This window comes from Triturus cristatus, chromosome 3_2 (genome assembly GCF_964204655.1).
Source record: "Triturus cristatus chromosome 3_2, aTriCri1.1, whole genome shotgun sequence".
NCBI lineage: Eukaryota > Metazoa > Chordata > Amphibia > Caudata > Salamandridae > Triturus > Triturus cristatus.
Window position 1 is genome coordinate 664904856 of NC_140584.1, and position 17691 is coordinate 664922546.

Sequence of the window (17691 nt, forward strand, 5' to 3'; positions counted from 1 at the left end):
AAAATTGTTATATAGAAAGTGAGTCTTCACATGATTGCTTGAAAGGAAGACATTTCTTTCATTAGGACACACAGCCAACGCCAGGCCCAGCCAACAACCAACCCTCCAATAAAACTATGGAATGAAAGCATGGCACAATGGAATTCTACATGAACATTCCCCAGCATGCCATAGGCAGCGCAAGCTCGTTACAATATACTACATTAATTTGCCGACAAGCTGAATCCTGGAGGAACCTGTCATGTGTGCTACGTGTCAATTACCGTGCATTCGAGGTATTTTAACAGAAGTGGATTACTATTCTGATTGAATTTTTCTATTGATAGCCCTGCGAGTAAGATAATTTGGGCCTCTAGAACTTGCACGGATGCCGCCAAGATTTTGAGTATTGCGGATTGTGTGGGTGCGTGGTGGCTTTTGGTCTGTTACTGTTGAGGTCAACAGTCTTGTGGTGCTTGAAGGATAACGTGCCATAGAAGAAGTGTGTGGCGTGCGGACAGCGTTACTCCAGGATTCTTATTTCCTTTCAAAGGAGGACTGCGCATTTATTCCTTCACTGCCGACTACGGACACCACTAGTGTGCAATAATTCTGCATTGCAGTAATCTTTGAGCATTACATGGTTTTCCATCTCAGGTTGGTAATCTAAGATGTTGAGCTATGTTTCTGTGACAAGTTGTGTCTTCTGTTTCTATCTCGATGTGAATTGTTCTTTACGTTTACGAAGTGTTCTTCTGGAGTGTGTTGTGGGAGCCTCTGTATGAGCCATGTGGGCTTCACACCCATTTTCACTAACACCCTCTGCAGCCTTTTCTTGCATCACCTGGGGAATCCACCCTTAAGTGCCCAGAGTGGAAGGAATGCCTTCTAAGTTATGTAGATACAATTGGTTATAATGTAAATCCAATATTTGTAAAGCGCACAGCTACCCGTGGGTATCCCGGCGATGGGGGCCGTCGGGAAGATTGAGCGAGCTATTGCCCAGAGTCACATGGTGCTGAGCTGAGCTGCCACCGGTGCCGGGGATCGGACCGTGATCCCCAGCGTCCGGCGTCAGGCACCCTGGCCGCTGCGCCACACCTCTTCCCTTTATGAGGGTATAACTCAGGAATGGAAGAAGAAGGTTCTTTTGCATTATTTTGGTCCCCAGGGGTTGAAAGTATCTAACCGAAGCAACAAGAACCCCAGATCATGCTTTGAAGGAGATGTCTTTGATAATGCTTTGGTGGCTTTGGATGAATATTATTCTCCTTGTGGGTGTGTATTACAATTTTATGGGTTACATGTTTTTCAAGGAAAACAAGGAAAAAATGAACCAATTTATGAATATGTATCAGCACTTAAGAAAAAAATCAATGATGTGAATGTTTGGTTCTCTTCATTGAAAAATCCATTTGAGATCAAAATATGATACATGCTAATTCCTAATATGTTCAGGAGCGTACGGGGATTCACAAGTGGGTGAAGTAATTGCAATTGAACATAAGGCGGAGATTTCTAATAAGTGTGCCAAGGCTGCTTTAGTGCAATCTACAGATGGTAAGGATATTGTTAGTAGGGTTAAACAAAGGAAAGATTTAACAAGCATTGGCATAGCCAATATGTCTCGCTTTTGGGACCTTATAAGTGTTTAGCCATGCAACAGTTGCATAACTAAATACTTATAAGGTCCCAAAAGCGAGACGTATTGGCCATGCCAGGCGGCCGTGCTACCGCAAAAGTGATCACGATCAAACATCAAAGCGACCGCGAAAATGAAAGTAATCGCGGTAAAGCACGGTGCGCTCGTCGCGCACATGTACTGTAGCTCTAGGCTGGCCTGGTAGCACTTTTTGGAGCCCTCTCAATAAGTCTCGCCAGACCAGCGCATGCGCTGGGTCAGGCGAGACCTAAAAACTGGTAATGGGAATAATGTATCGTCTAAATGGAATGAGGGTTGCACAGAGAAGGTCCTGGGCAAACAGGAGGGGTACAGCAAATCTGATTCTGAAATACGGAAGTCTTACCTGTGTGGTAGTTTAGATCATCTTGCTTATAGGAAATCTTGTCCTGCCATTAATCAAAAGTATTCAGCATGTGTTATTAAAGGCCATTTCGCGAGAGTGTGCAGGAGAAACAGTCAAGTGGAGAAGGTCAGAATTAATAATGAACTTTACTGGGATTCATCTTGTGATTCTGGCACTTCAGAGGACGATAAAAGGAATGAGTAGAAGGACTGTGATCATAGTGTGAGTGACAGAGGGTAAGATTGGTGTTTGTGTTTTGTCAAGAGATACGAGAAACAAACCTGCGTGCCAAATGAAATTAGGGGGAGTCGATATTTTGATTGTTGCAAATTCAGGATCCCCATTACCATTGTGAATGGGGAAGTGTGGAAAGAAAATATTGTTGACAAACTGGGGTCTGATCTTAGGTCGCCTGATGTCTCTCCAGGGAGTTTTACAGGAGACCTATTCCCATCCGGTACAGAATGGCAACGTTTGAATTAAAAAAAATAGGAAGGCCATTGGCAAACTATACGTGGCTAGGGATGGACTGGATTGACCAAAGAGCATTAGATATCATTTTGAAGCTTAATAGTATTGAGTAAGGTTTAGTGAGAGCACATAGAGTGGATGTGGAAAAAAGTATGAATTTCCAAACTTTTTGTGCGGTTTTGAGTGGTTTGTGCCATAGGATTGTTTTGAAAAAAAAGCTAAGCCTACGGGTCATAAAGTAAGAGGTTTTCTTGCAATTGTGAGAGAGGAAGTTAAAAGAGAGATTGAGAAACTCCTGTGAGCTGGTATTATTCAGCAAGTGGAGGCAGCACAGTGCATTGCGCCATTTGTGGTGGCAAGATGGTAGAATGGTAAAATACGTTTGTGTGTACACCTGAGAGACCTTAACAGGAATATTGTGATGGAGAAGTTCACTATCTAAAAGATAAATGAGATGTTCACTTTGACTAAAAGTATGCAGTGGTTCTCTTCAATTGATTTATGCGGTAAACAGACACAATATCGAAAAAATATATAGAATGGACATAATATCGAGTACAAAATATAGAATGGACAAAATATCGAATGGACATAATATAGTGGTCAATAATATCGAAATGCAGGTAAGTAATATCGACTGTCACAATATCGAAGTACAACATAGGCATTAAACTATATCGAATTTTTAATAATATCTATTTTTTAAAGTGTTTTGTATGTTATTATATGTGTTAAAAGTGTATATTAGTTTTTGTACTGTTCGTTTAATTTTTTTAAAGTAATGAATTTTATGTTATTTAATTTTTGCGTAGTTTAATTCCGTAGCGGGTTGTGGGTTTATAGGGGAATAGGGTGGGAAGTAATTTAATTATAGTAAATTAAATATTAATTTTTAGGAATTAGTAATTATTTTTTATTTAATTTTGCATTTGAGTTCTTTAGCAGGTTGTGGGTTTATAGGGGAATAGGATGGGAAGTAATTTAATTGCAATTAAGTAACTATTTAAGGTTATTTATTGTTATTGATAATTAATTTATTGTTAATTAATTAATAATTGGTAATGAATTTTCATTAATTGATAATTATGTTAATTGTATTCATTTATTATTTGTAGCGGGTTGTGGGTTTATAGGGGAATATGGTGGGAAGTAATTTAATTGTAATTAATTGATTATTGAAATTATTTTTGTGTATTGATAATTAATTTACTGTTAATTAATTATTAATTGGTATTTTTATTTATTTATTCATTACTTTTTGGTATAGACAATTAATTGGTTGTTAATTAATTATTAATAGGTAAATAATTTTTAATAAATAATATTTATTGGTATTTGTAATTAATTAATTATTAACTATTTTGTAATTGGTAATTAATGTTAGTGATATTTTTTATTGGTATTGATAATTAATTAATTTTTATTTAAATATTAAATTATTACTTTCCCTATTGTTGCACTCACTAGACTGGAAATAGTAATTTTTACCCTCCCGCTATCCAACGCTTTCCCTACTGTTGCACTCTCTGGAGTGGGAATAGAAATTTTAACCCCTACGATATCCAACACTTTCCCTACTGTTGCACTCACTGCAGTGTGAATAGTAATTTTTACCCCTACGCTATCCAGCGCTTTCCCTACTGTTACACTCTCTGGAGTGGGAATAGTAATTTTTACCCTCCCACTATCCAACGCTTTCCCTACTGTTGCACTCACTGGAGTGGTAATAGTAAATTTTACCCTCCCGCTATCCTACGCTAAAAATTTTGAATATTTTTTATTAATATTACATTAATATATATTTGAATTAAAAAATAAATATGTATGTTTTTTTTTTACTTACATTAATTATTTGTTAATTTTAAGGTTATGTAAGTATTTTTAAGTATGTTTTAGTTAAATATATTTATTATTTCATTAATTTTACATTACTTTTAAGACATTTAAAAAATTCTATATTTTGAATAACTATGGGGCATATTATCAAGAAACGGTGTTAAACTTATCGCCGATTTAGCGGCAGAAAACTGCCGCTAAGGCGGCGATAATGGGCTTGATAATATGTCAGTGAGAATTCCAATAGAAGCCCATGTTCTGGTGTCAACATGGGCCTCTATTGGAATTTTCACGGGCATATTATCAAGCCTATTATCGCCACTTTAGCGGTAGTTTTCTGCCGCTAAAGCGGCGATAAGTTTAACTCCGTGCTTGATAATATGCCCCTTCATTTTTTACAACGATATTTTTGATTCAATATTTTTGTACTTACCTGTTTGTAGATAGGAATTCGATATTTTGGCATTCTATATTTTTTCCTTGATATTTTGTCTGATCGATATTTTCCTCCGCGATATTGTGTCAGTGATCCTATTTATCCTCTGCGTACCATAAGAATCCTTTACATCCTGAGAGTGAGGAACTGACAACATTCATGACACCAATGGGGCGTTTTAGGTTTGTAAGAAGAACGTTTGGACTGACCTCAGCGGCTGATATCTTTTAGAAATTAATGTTCAAAATGTTTAATAGATTTGAAGGGACTCTGTTTGTTTTCCGAGATGATATCCTGGCGATGGACCAAACAAAAGCATGATAAAATGATGTTTAGAAAGTTACAAATATGTGGTTTAACAGCTGAAATTACAAAATGCTAATTTGCTGTACTGCTGTTAAGTTATCTTTGTCATGAAATCACAAAGGATGGAATTAAACCTAAGGAAGAACTATTGGGTACAGTTAAGAACACATCAGAGAAGACCTACAATTTAAGACAATGTTTAAAGAACAGAGTAGAATTTGGAAGGAATGAACTTGTACAATCTGAGTTTGAGTAATTAAACATGACATTTGTTCTGCAGAAACATTACAGAGATTTGATACCAAGTTGAAGTTTGTTGACACCACTGATTCAAGCTGCAAAGGACTTGGAGCTGTTATTTTTTTTATTTGGAATCACAGTTGCACAGACATAATAAAATAACCAATAAAATACATATTTTTGCACTTAAATCATAAAGAAAACAAAAAAAGAAAAAGAAAAAGAGAAAAAACAATTCAGTACATAAAATATATAAAATAGTAATAGGGTTAAGAAAAGGACATTAAGACTTAATATACTAAAGGAAAGGGCATGATTAAGAAAGATGAGTAATAGCTACATCCAATTTCAGCTTATTTATATACAATTTATATTATCGTTTTTCCAATCCTCAATTGGTTTCCAAATTTTAGTACCACGTACTTTTGATTTGATTCCTTTACAGGCAAAGATCGCCTTTTCCTGGTTATACATCCCTAATAGCCTAGAGAGCCAAATCTGAAAATTTGGAGGCTCGGTATCTTTCCACCGGGCGGTAATTATTATTCTATAAACTGAAGTACCCAGGAAAAGAGATATTTCTTCTGCCTTAGTATGATTAAGTGTGTTATCCTTACCCAAAATATATAATGTAGGAGATTCCGCTACAGGGTGCCCGAACACTTCCTGCCAAAATCCAGCAATCATTGTACGCAACATTGTTAATTTATCACATTCATATAACATATGTATTAGATTAGCAGCTGTTTTACCACACCTTGGACAGTCTGATGTAGGCCTTTTCCCCCAGGAGTAAAGTTTGGCCGGAGTAAAATATAAGTCAAAGATGGTTTTATAAAGTTGAGCTTTCAAATTAGATGACATAAACACCTGGGTCGATAGGGTCAGAGATGAATCAATATCGACATTAGGATTATTTAATTTCCGGGACCAACCTACTTCGGTGGATTCCAGATCGTCTTGTCTGTTTTCTATTAATATATCATAGAAAGTGCCAATCTTTGACTTAGATCTTAAGATGCAATCGATTAAAGCAATAGTATCCAAAGATATGTCAGCGGCTTTAAGATTTAAGATTGAGTTAATTTGTATAAATTTAAATACACTATTTATTGGGATCGAAAATTTGGATTGCAATTGTTGAAATCTAGGCCCTTGGGGGGTAAGTAAGAAATCTCCTATAGTTAATACTCCTAAATTTTCCCAGAGTCTAGAGATAGTGTCATACATATGAGGTGGTAATATTGATGAATGCCATTAGGAAATATATCTATTATATTTTGGTATTTTCATGTGTCTCATAATTTTTCTCCCTAAAGACCAGGCATTTGTTATAACCTTAAATTTCACTTTCTTAAAGTAGGACGGTTCAATCTGTTTTATTAACAAACCATTGGCCCTTTCTCCAATACATAATTCAAATATTGAGGGTATATAATTTGTCCCTCCTTCATTTCCATTCGGTCTAGTCTCGAATAATGGCTTCATCTGTTGAAGAAGTGCAGCCCATAAGTATAAGCTCAGATCCGGAATTGCTAACCCTCCTCTAATAATGGGTAGAGAAAGCTTCCGGACAGATCTCCTAATCTTCCCGTATCCCCACATGAATTTACCCATATGGGAGTCGAAGCCCCTTAAGATTATATCATCAACTAAAAGAGGGATCGTACGAAAAAGATAAAGAATCCGTGGCAAAATATTCATTTTAAGATAGTTACCCCTTCCTATGATCGATAAATGTAGTCCGTCAATCCTTTTCAGATCTATCTTTACTTTCTGCAGCAATGGTTCGTAATTGATATTAACTATCTCATCTATTTTGGCGGTTATTCGAACTCCTAGATGTTGTGTCACAGATTACACATGACGGCAGGGAAGTAACAGTTTATTATGTTTCTAGAGCTTTGCCTTTTGCGGAAGAGCATTATTCCATTGTGGAGAAGGAAACCCTTGCAGTTGCGTGGGGTTTGGAACATTTTCGGCAATTTGTTTAAAGGTATGAAATTTTAGTTCGGTATGATCACAACTCCCTGTTAAAATTGCTCACTTCTGAAGGGCTGTTAATTGCCACTCCAAGAATTGCTTGCATGTTTGTGAGATTGTTTGTTTAAAATTACACTGTGCACAATTTTCCTGGAGTCAAGAAAAAAGTGTTTGATTGTCTTAGCAGGTTGCGGAGGAATGGCAATCAAAATAAATGCGTAGATTACTGCAATGAATGAGGATGAGGAGTTGAGGTTGATTGTAGAGAGGGTTGTGGAATGTTGCCCTGTGAAGAATTCATTGGATAAGAAGTTGGTCAGTTTTTGAGAGGTTCATTTGTTGGAAACGTATTGATGAGGGGGATCAGGGTACAGCCTCCAAGTAAACTAAGGAACAGAATTGCGTGTTTGTGTCATGAGGGCCATTTAGGAATTGTTAAGAGTAAAAAAAGAGTTAGGGTGTAATATTGGTGGCCAGGTATAGATGGTGAGGTTGAAAGACTAGTCAATGAGTGTTTTGAGTGTGGTAGTGCTGACAAGTCGCAAGTTTTACTTAAGCCACAGTTGAATCTGAATGGTATTGAACATAAGGGCTTTCTGTGTATCATAAGGAGATGCGGACTGATTTAATTGTGTGATTAAGGGTAGTTTGCAATTGAATAAGACTTTGTTAGCAAGCTGGAGCTCGATTAAAGGAGTGGTCACCTAGTGTGGTTGTCAAAAATATTCTTAGGACTCAGAGAGTTTAAGATAGGTTTTTGATTGCAGGCATGGCTTGAAGTGAGTATGTTTGGAAGTTGCAGAAATGGTTTGTGTGAAGAAGTCTGGATGAGTTAGGAAAGGAATAAGTATATTTTCAAATCATTTGCAGGTCGGAGAAAGTTTTGTGAATTCTGCAAAACTTAGTGATGGCAGAGTGTGGCACATGAGCAAAATAGCCAGGTGCAAACCAAGTACTGGTAATGTGTGTAGCAATGGATATGACAAGAAAGAGAAGAAGTATTTTTAGTTGGATGATGGAATTTTGTCTGATAAGGCATCGTGGTGAAAGAGGTGAACTTGGTGGAGAGAGTGGGCTGATGAGAAGTAGTGATGGAGAAGAACTGGGTGGAGAGTCTGGAGCGGGAGTGAGGTTGGTAGCAATGGTAATGGGGTCCAGATTAAGGGGCCCATTAGCATGTCGGGCGGATCGCCACCGCCCTCATGGCGATGGCGATCCGCCCGACATTTGTGCCTGCCCGCATGCCAATTCCCCCCGCCATATTACTATGGCGGGGGGACCCCGGCGGACAAAAAGACCATCTGCCGGTTTTCCGCTGGTAGGTAATCCGCCCGATTGCCTACCGGGCGGAAAAGCTGTTAATATGGTGGCGGTGTCTGGTAGACACCGCCATCCATATTAGTATGCAGGCGGGGACATGCCTTGTGGTCTTCGACATTGGGGGCCCGTAGCGGGACCCCAGGGATTCTGGGGGGTGCACATGGGGGGTACCTATGGTGCCCCCCTGCATTTCAATGTACAACGTGCCTGTCACGTTGTGCATTGAAAGGCACAACTTACTTTTGTGGCATTGCGTTGGGCGGTACTTTTAGCACCGCCCTCCACAATGTTACAAATGCGGGATGCGCCCGCCAGTGTGGCGGGCGCATCCTAATTGTAGGTGCGGGACCCCCGCAAGCATTGCGGGCGGTCCCGTTTCCAGGGCGTATGGAGGACGGACAAAGTCCGCCCGCCATACTAATGACCCCCAAAGTGCGGGTGACAGATTAAATGCCTACATTATTTAATTTATTTTGTCTGATAGTCTTATTTTTTATTTGTTCTCAATGTCGATAAATTTCTCTATATTTGGGAATATGTTGTAATTTTGTTGTTTTTTTTAGGGGGAAGCTGTGTTGTACCTGGGTTTTATGCATTGTATACTTTGTGGGTGAAATAGAATGTACAATATGTGTATAAATAGAGCTGTTGTGGAATGTTAAGGGTTTGTTCCTGGAAGCGGAGGGCAGTGTTTGGACTTGTACTGCAGCACTCCAGGATTCATGAAAGAGTTGAAGTCATACGTGCCCTTACTTTGTGGATTAATATACTACAGCATGATGCAGGAGAGTAGGGACGTGAGACCATCACTGAAAGGTGGGCAGGATACCAGGAAAAGGGGGTAGGAGGCTGTGTCGGAGGACGGCAGTCCATCTGATGCCCGGATCAGCCCTTTGAAGTGATGGAAATGGTTGCCTACTGGCTGCTGCAAAGGCCCACAGAAACTGTCACAGTTTAAAAAAAAAACATTCATGACCTTCGCATTTTAAGAAAGAGAAGGCGTGGCTACTAGACAGTCAGGGAGTCTAGCTCCACCTATAAACTGAAGATACTGCTGTGTCTAAAACTATTTCTGCCCTACATATTCCCATGCATCTGATTCCTAGTCATGGATGTCAAACACATACCTGTAACTGAACACAACAGAAACAGTTTGTACTACTCATAAGTTTGGGACGTCCTCAAGACCCTCTCTCCAGACGTCACCTTCATCACAGAGACTTAGACCAACGCCAGCCCTGCTCCCGACATCGCAACTGCCAGCCACAGCGGATACAATATCCTGAGGAAAGACCGCCCCAACCACCCCATAGGAGGCCTCGCCATCGTCCATAAAAGCTCCCACCAACTGACAACCTCCATCTAGAACGACGCCTCCCCCCCATGGAACACATCCTCTTCCAGATCCAGCCCAACCCCAGAACGACACTCTGTGGAACAATCGCCTACAGACTACCCAGACCCCAGAACCCACTCCCCGTTCACCAACACCACCACAGACTACATCACGCCCCACGCCCTCGCCGCCACAGACTATGTACTGCTTGGCGACCTGAATTTCCACCTAGACAACCTCAGCGACCCCAAATCCACTGTCCTCCTAGAGAACCTCGCCAACATTGTACTGAAGCAACTCGTGTCCACCCCCACCCACACGGCGGGACACACTCTTGACCCCATCTTCGCCGGAAAAAACAACATTCGCTTCAGTCACACCATAGAACCTCTCTGGAAAGACCACCACTGCATCCACTTCTCCTTATCGAAACCGACTACACACAAGCCTACACCACGCCACCCACGCAGAAACTAGAGCAAGATCACCGAAGAGCACCTCACCTCCGACCTCAGCCACACTCATCCCCCTACCACGACAGACACCAACGCTGCAGCCAACAACCTCCATCAATGGGTTGCCAACTGCACCAACACTCTCGCCCACCTCCAGAACTCCGACAGATGACACAACACAAAAGCAACCTGGTTTACAACGGACCTCCGAGAATCCAAGCGCTCATGCCACCGAGTGGAGAAAGCATGGAGAAACAGCGAAACCCTGGAAGCATGCTCCGCCAACCAGGCCGCCACCACAGCACACCACCAACTCATCAGATCAACAAAGAGAAACTTCATTCAGGACCGAATCCTCTCAAACTTCCACACTCCCACAACTCCACAGAACTCATTGCCATCATACAAGAATTCACCAGACCCCACAGCGAAACCACTGATGCCCCTCCATCACAGGACCTCTTCAACAAACTCAGCTCCTTCTTCCAGCACAAGATCAGAACACTCTACGACAACTTCGACGACCAGGACCAAGGCACAGACCCAACACCATCCACCAGCTACGCCACCCAGCCGACCCTGCACACCTGGACCCCTGTCACCACAGAAAACACCACAAAGACCATGAAGAGCATACTCTCTAGAGCACCCACTGACCCCTGCCCCACACACATCTTCCACAGGTCTGCCTCCGCCATTGCACCAGAACTACGATGGACAATCAACATCGCCCTCGAAACAGGCACGGTTCCCGACGACTGGAAAAGTGCCGAAGTCAAACTCATCCTAAGAAGCCCTCCGCAGACCGGACGGACCTCGAGAACTACAGGCCTATCTCTCTCCTCGCTGCCAGAGTCATCGAGAAAATCATCAACACCCAGATAGCGCACTTCATAGAAACAAACAACATCCTCGACTCATCTCAATCCAGATTCTGCAGCAACCACAGCACCGAGACCGCCCTCTTAGCCACCACTGATGACATCCACACTCTCCTCGATCAAGGCCACACGGCAGCCCCCATTCTACTAGACCTCTCAGCAGCCTTCAACACTGTATCCCACCACAAACTGGCAGCCTGACTCCACGACGCCGGCATACAAGGAACTGCCTTAGACTGGATTTGCTCTTTCCTCTCTGGCAGAACACAGAGAATAAGACTCCAGCCCTTCCTCTCCGAACCTAGAGATCAAATGTGGAGTACCCCCAAGGATCCTCCCTCAGCCCCACACTCTTCAACATTTACATGCCCCCCTTGGAATCATCGTCAGAAAACACAGACTCAGCACAGTATCCTACGCCAACGACACCCAGCTCATCCTCTCCCTCAAAAAGGAACCCGACATCACCATGCACAGTTTCCAGGAAGGAATGAAGGACGTTGCATCCTGGATGAGCAGCAGCTGCCTGAAGCTCAACTCGGAGAAAACTGAAGTCCTCATCCTCGGATCCACCCCCACCGTGTGGGCCGACACCTGGTGGCCCCCCACCCTCGGAAACCCTCCCACCCCCATGGACCACGCCCGCAACCTCGGCATCATACTCGACTCCTCACTCACCATGAACCGACAGATCAACGCTGTGTCCTCCGCATGCTTCAACACCCTCCACATACTCTGCAAGACCTTCAAATGGATTCAGCAGACTCATGGAAGACCGTCACCCACGCGCTCATCACCAGCAGACTGGACTATGGAAACGCTCTATATGCCGGAATCAACAAATCACTCCTTCGCAAACTCCAGACTGTCCAGAACGCCGCAGCCAGACTCGTCCTTAGCATTCCAGGACATGACCACATCACTCAGCACCTCTGTGACCTCCATTGGCTCCCCATCAAGAAGGGAGTTATCTTCAAGCTGCTCACACACAAATACAAAGCCCTCCACAACACCGGACCCAAATACCTCAACGAAAGAATCTCCTTTTAGGCACCAAAGAGAAACCTCTGATCCACCGACCTATCCCTTGCCGAAATTCCCCGTATCCTCAGAGGTAGAGATCGAAGCAGATCCTTCTCCTACATCGCGGCCAAGACCTGGAACAAACTCCCCCTCAGCATCAGACGAAGCCCTAAACTGCAAGTATTCAGAAAGAACCTCTAGACCTGGCTCTTTGGATGACCTCGGAATTGCCCTAACCCCCTCCTCACCCCACCTGCGCCTTGAGACCCTTATGGGTGAGTAGTGCGCTCTATGGATCTCTGATTGATTGATTGATTGATTGATTGATTGATTGATTGATTGATTGATTGATTGATTGATTGATAAGGGACCACCTACATTCATTCTGTGTTATGGCTCCTGTTAGAACTGGGGGTCTCTAGTTGGCAGAGGTAGGTACCTTTGACCAAATAGGGACCCTTGCTTCTAAGTCAGGGAAAGGGGATTACACTACTGGATAACCCCTGCTCAACCCCTTGGTAGCTTGGCACGAGCAGACAAGCTTGTCTCAGAGGCAGTGTGTTAAGCATTTGTGAACACATACAGTAATACAGTGAAAACACTACAGATGGACACCACACAGGTTTTATAAAAATAAGCATTCTTTATATAGACTTAACACAAGACCACAAATGACAAAAATCCACAACCCTGTACTCAAAATAGACTTAAAGATGGTAGAAGTCACTTAGTTCAAGTTGATGATAAGTGCGACAAAGCTCTCACAAAAGTACCTGGATGCGTAATGCAAAACAAACAAAACGTTTGCAGGGATGGAGATGCGTTGGTTCCTTACTTCAGGGTAGATGATGCTTCTCGCCTCAATGCTTGCGTAGAGTAGGGGATGCGTCTTGGTCCTTACCGGAGGGGTGGTGATGCATTGATTCTCATACTGCGTTCCGGTTACGATGCGACAAGATGGCGCCTCGATGCGATGCGACAATCCGGTGCGATGCGATAAGATCGTGCCCTTGATGCGACAACGTGAAGACGATGAGAGCACGCCTGGCAGCCGTGCGGCAAACTCTGTAACTTTGGAGCCGCCACAGGCCCTGTGACATGCTTCTCCGGTGATGCGATGGTGACCTCTGCGGCGGCGGCACGCTTCTCCGGTGATGTGCAGGGTGACAGTTTCGACGAAGGCATGCTTCTCTGGTGATGCGGCGGCGACCTCTGTGGCGGCGACACCCTTCCCCAGCGATGCGACGGCAACAGCTGCGACTGCGACATGCTTCTTCTTCATTGAGTCACGCTTCCAGCTCCCAGCGACACGCAGGCTTCTGCAGACAGAATTCCCAGCAAGGAAATTCAGAGGGGAGCTGGTGGTGAAGTCTTTTGTCCCTGAGACTTCAGCAGGAGGCAAGAACAAGTTCAGGTCCTTGGAGTAATATTCTCTAAGATGATGAAAGTTCTTTAAAAGTTCCTTCTCCTCTCCTTGGCACTGAAGACACCACTGTAGGCCAACCCAGCAACACAGCACACTGGCAGGGGGGCAGTCCAACTCGTACAGCTTCCTTGGGTATTCTCCTTGGCAGAGGTTTGTCGTGTTGTTCCAGAAGTGATCTAAAGTCTTGTGGTCTGGGTCCCCATATTTATACTCCTAAATCCTTTGTCCTCTGAAGGCAGAGGGGCCTGTACCGAGTCCAAACCAGTTCTGTGCAGTCCTGGAGCACTTTGTTTACAGGACTCCTTCTTTCCTTTGGCAGGGTGGGCCAGGGACATCAGACGCACCACAGGAAGTGGAGCCAGCATTGTAGAAGGCAGGCACAGCCCTATTCAGTCACAGGTGCTGACTCCTCCCACCACTCTACATGCAGATGGGTCTATTCAACCCTGTGCTGACTCACCCTGTCTCCTGGAATCCCCTAGCCCCTGTCACTCACCAAACCAGACAGACAATACACAAGCTAGCAGAGGCAGGCTGAATGGTTAGGTAAGAAAATATCTACTTTCTAAAAGTGGTATTTTCAAGCACAGAATGTTAAAACCAACTTTACTAAAAGATGTATTTTATCATTCTGAGTTCAGGCATTCTAAACTCGAATTTCTACCATGTTCCCAGGGCTAGTTAGGATTATAAGGTGTTATAATCAAACAGCCCATTCTTGCCTATGGGGACTGGTAGCCTTGCAATAGTGAAAAACGAAAATGGCTGTAATTCACTATTAGGACATGCTACACACACCAGGGCATGTCCTACGTTATACTTACAATGCACCCTGCGCTTGGGCCTAGCTTAGGGTTGTCTGATATGAAGAAAATAGAAGGTTTAGGGACTGGTAAGTGGGTGCACTTACCAAGTCAGTATGGCAGTACTAAACTGCACACAGGCTCTGCAATGGCAGAACTGAGACTCACTTTACAGGCTGCTTCTGTGGGTGGGACAACCAGTTCTGCAAGCCCACCGGCAGCATTTGATTTACAAGCCCTAGGCACGCATGGTGCACTATACTAGGGTCTGACAAGTAAATGAAATTACCCGATCATGGAGTCACTAATCAATGCATGAATTTACAATAGAGAGCATATGCACTTTAGCACTGATCAGCATTGCCCAGAGTCATAAAACAGCCAACAATAGGTCAGAAAAAATACAGGAGAAAGGCATATAGTTCAGGGATGACCCTGCAAAAAGGGCCAAGTCCAACAGCTCCCAGCCCAACTTTCACTCTGCTCCACCGGCTCCTGTTTCAAGCTTTCATTCTTTGAAAATGAAACTGCATCACTAGCTAGACAGGGATGGACAAAAACCCTCCCACCTCACAGAGAACCTCTCTTTTTTATAGCTTGAACTGCGGAAGTAGAGCTCTACCCATATTAGAAATCTAGAATTTCAAAAAGAGAAAAACAATGCCTCGATCTTTGGTAAGGGACCAGAATAGCATTGTTAGAATATCACTCAACAAAAACATTGTGTTCTAAACATAGTTGACAAAATATCACCCGTTTGGAGTTAATGATAGAAAATGTACACCTCAAGGAACTATATTTTTGTAAACAATATATAGGGCATGATATTTATGTCAGACGATCCTTCTGTGGATGAAATTCTGGGTTACTACTGTCCTTCACTATGTCCGCGCCCGACGTCCAGGAAGATATTTCGTTTCAATCAATCAGTTGGTGCAGTTTATCAGAAAATGCAAATTTCCATAAAACATACAATGCCCATATGCAAAAAAAATACTCTTATTGTACACAATAAATTACTCGCACTACAGAAAGCCTCCCTTGCTGGAAGCAATGTTAGTATCCACCCTCTCATACGCAAATGCCAAACTTGACCTGACAGCAGTATTAAAAGCATCTATATCCATAATCATGGGGTATGCTAGGTGTCCTGAATACCCACATTCGTTTAAGTGCCATATCTCCTGGGTACTCACAGTTTGTTTTCCTCTCGGTGCCTTCCAGATAAAGTTACAGTAATTAATTTTTGTAACCTTCGCAGATTTGCACAAGGTGAGACTGTCCTTTCCTTTGAGGATTCGGTATTCTAATAAAAGTGGTCTCTACCACTATTATCTCAAACTAAGGTACGAGTAGCAAAAAAAAAGGTGGTGTGTCTTTTCTTCTTTACACATGGCAGAACAATGACCTAGATTTGCCCGTAAAGGTTCGAAAAGGCAAAAGAAGCCGAGGTGAAATAGCAAATAAAGAGAGATTATGTTAACTCCAGGCAATCCTCGAGGGACATAATCTTCTATGGCACAAATAACTGCTATATAAGGAGCTTGCAAAGATGCAATTACGTCCCACTTCGTATCCAGATCTGTCCATCACTCCTGAAATTCTGGAGGGATCTCCACACAATCTTCTGATAGCACAAATAACTGGGCTTCTAGGAGCTAGTAGGGAAGGGATTACATCCAACCTTATATCTATGTATCGCTGTCCCTCCTGAAATTATGGCGGGAATTCCACATAAACTTTTTAAGGCACAAGTAAATGGGCTTCGAGGAGCCTCCTAGAATGGATTTACACCCCACTTCATATCCAGCTCTCTCCATTCCTCCTAAAATTCTGGTGAGAGTTCAAGACTCACCTCTGTTCCAGCACAATCGAGGACATAGGGCAGGTGCCCTCCTAATAAGGTGAAATAGGGTGCTATTTTCCGATAGTGGGAATTAATGACAGGAAAATGCTAAAATGTCCTATCTGTAAGGGGGCTTCCTGGGAGGCACGGTTCTCTTTTTTCCCTGGAGTCCTGAAATCCGTGCACCGTTGCTTTGGGGGCGCAAGTTCCATCCTGCACCAAACGTGTGAAACACAACCGACTAACAACAAGGAGGCAGACCTCTCCCGCGTTGCCATGTACCCATCTCTCGTCCACTGTCTTCTACATCTTTCTGTAATGCGTGATCTCTGTTAGCCTGCTCTGAGTGAGTACGCCCTGCTCTTTCTCCAAGAGAGGCACGAAATGGTAAAAGTTTAATGCAACTTCTTCACTTTTTTTGTGAGTGCTGTTCATAGTGTTCGCTTAAACTGAAATCCGTGGCTTTAATATCCGATTTTCACCCGGTGAGGTACCGCCATGTTCTTCGTCCCCATTACAGTCGCGCGAGGACAGGCCAGGAAGCCATTTCAGAAGTAGGTTTTAGCCTGTCGAGGAAGGCGTGGAGTTGTTATGCAAACGTTTTCCCTCCCTACTGTGCGCGTTGCGGTCTGCTGTTTGTCTAAGGTTTCATTCTGTCCGGAACATTTGTATGGAGCACACCGAGACACGAACGATGCGCTTTCACCTGCTGCAGACAGTGCCACGAAACTCGCTGCTATATATATATATATTTTTAAATGTAAGGCCAAATAGGATATTTACCTACGAAACCGATTCACCCTATACAACAAAATGAAAACTACCAATTCAGTTATAGCCACATAGGTTATTAAAAGAGAAAAATGTAGGTTAGATTACATCGAACTCTTTAAAAGGAAAAAATCCCAAAGTTCCATAACTATTCCTACACTACGGAGAAAGGGACATCTAAACTAAGTGGTTCAAGTGGAAAGCATAAAAGCTCTCAGCTGTCAGAGCCCTTCTAAGAGGAAGTTCTAACTAAGGTCCTGGAGCCTAATGCCACAGTCACCGAGAGAGGTCTGTACCTCGAAGTGTTCAAAAGAGAAGTGTCAACTGTCCCTAACTTCATTAGAACAAAAGCAACCATCCAATATAGGCATCGACTAAACAATAGGTTCTTCTCAAAACTAACAATGAAGCAAAGCAGGATTGCTTTTCCACAAGGGGAGCTGCATGCAAGGGGGCGCGTTTGCACAGTGGTGCAGGGAGTGGGTGGGGCCTGATATGATAAGTGTGCAAACACACCCCCTGGCGCGTTGTAAATTGGGGATTAAGTCCCCT